Source organism: Propithecus coquereli, unplaced genomic scaffold (assembly GCF_000956105.1).
Source record: "Propithecus coquereli isolate 6110/MARCELLA unplaced genomic scaffold, Pcoq_1.0 Scaffold269, whole genome shotgun sequence".
NCBI classification, from domain to species: Eukaryota; Metazoa; Chordata; class Mammalia; order Primates; family Indriidae; genus Propithecus; species Propithecus coquereli.
The window spans coordinates 618,789-620,558 of record NW_012148274.1 but is presented as its reverse complement, the minus strand read 5'-3'; the positions used below and the strand labels follow the sequence as shown (position 1 = coordinate 620,558).

Genomic DNA, 1,770 nt, shown 5'->3' with positions numbered 1-1,770 from the left:
TGTACTGTGAGTAATTACATAAAGTACAAAACTTTCCTGTTAGCTTTTCAGTCCACAGGGTACTATGCAAATAAATGTGCATCATGACCAGCTGCCAGTCATGCCACTTCTTTCAAAGGCTGCCAGTAATTGCCTGGTTACTGCACATTTGGTATTTAGTTAATGTACAGGCAACAGAGAGCATTGTTGTGTGGCTTCCTTGTCTCCCAATAATAAAGTTTTAACTTTTTACAAAAATTTACAATCAAAAGAGGGAATTGGCCAACAAAGATAAAAGTGAAGCAAAGAAATGAAAATGATTTCATTTTCATTTCAAAGTGACTTTCAAAGTGAAAGTCAAATCAAACAAATGGAGTTACAGAGGAAATAGCTGACTGGGAATGTTAATGCTGCCGTCATTGAAGAGATTCTAGATGTACAGACGGAAGAATTTAGTGAGAGTGAGCTTGTCGATGTAAATGAATAAAGTATTTGTGACAAAAAGGACGAAGATGTCCAGAGGAAGTAATGCTGGCAAAAAAGTCAAGTAAACTAAGATGTTTTATGACTTGAAAAGCACAAAATAAAATCTTGAAATCTGATCCAGACTTAGAAGAGAGTATGACAGTTTACCAGGGCAAGAAAAGATGCACACTTAGTATATCATAAGTTATATGAAAAGGTAAGCAGTGTTCAAACTATTCTTGGTAAGTTTTTTTGTTTTTGTCTTTTTTTGTTTTTTACAAATAAACACTTGATTCTCAGTGTTTTTGTTTTAAATTATAGCATACTAAATAAATACTAGTTTTGCTATTATTTTCATTTCCCTATACATTTAAAACTGACAGTTTTTAATGTTTTGACAAAACTTTTTAAGGTCATAGAACAGTCATTTTCCCCATTGATTATTAAGATTGCTTTGCATGGTTTTGGCTTGCACAGTCATTTTTGCTGTCCTGCACTGCTATGCCAAGCAAGGCCTACCTGTATTCTCATCGTTTGGCCAAATGTCTATTTGTTACCCCCTAAATTGGGCCGTTTTATAACTAGAAAGCCATGTGAATGTAATGGATGAAGCATGAACTTTGGAGCTATATGGACATGAGTTGAGCTTCTGATTTTGGCGTTTTCTAGGTATGTGACCTTGGACAAATCATTTAACCTCAGATTCCTTGTATAATGTGGTAACTGCTTAATGAATATTTTTTAAATTGTTTGAATGAGTGCTTACTACTTAGTCCTGGCACTAGTAAGCACTTAGTAAGTAGCTCACTTATTGTTAACATTTTTCACAATAAAGAAATACATTTTTTTCTAATGTGAACACACAATATTGTACGGTGGCATATGTAATTCGAGGTGTATAGACCCTCTCATCGTTTCTTTCGATCAGGGTTTCTCAACCACTATTGACATTTTCGTTAGATAGTTCTTTGTTGCGACTGTGCATTGTGGGATGTTTTAACAGTGTCCTGGTCCCTACCCACTAGATGTCAGTAGCACTTCCCCTGCTTGTGACAGGTAAAAATGACTCCAGCTATTGCTAAATGTCTTGGATGGGAGGCAGAGGGGGGAGCAACATTGCCTCTAGTTGAGAACCACTGCTTTAGACTATTAAAAGTATTTTCTTAACTAACTTCCCTTATTTCCTGAAAGTTTCTCTTCTTTAATCTAGCCTTTTCTCTGTTGCCAAAGTAATAATGTTCAGCTTGCCCGAACCTCATATCCGTTAAATGCTCAGCTTTGCCTACAGGGCAAAGCCTAAAGTCCCTTAGTATTGAAGACCTTTAA

At 35.9% G+C, this 1,770-nt stretch overlaps 1 pseudogene; it reads right to left on the bottom strand.

The window, feature by feature from the left end:
• Positions 1–975, bottom strand: part of LOC105812896 — a 37,080-nt pseudogene extending 36,105 nt beyond the window's left edge.
• Between the last annotated feature and the right edge of the window lie 795 nt (positions 976–1,770).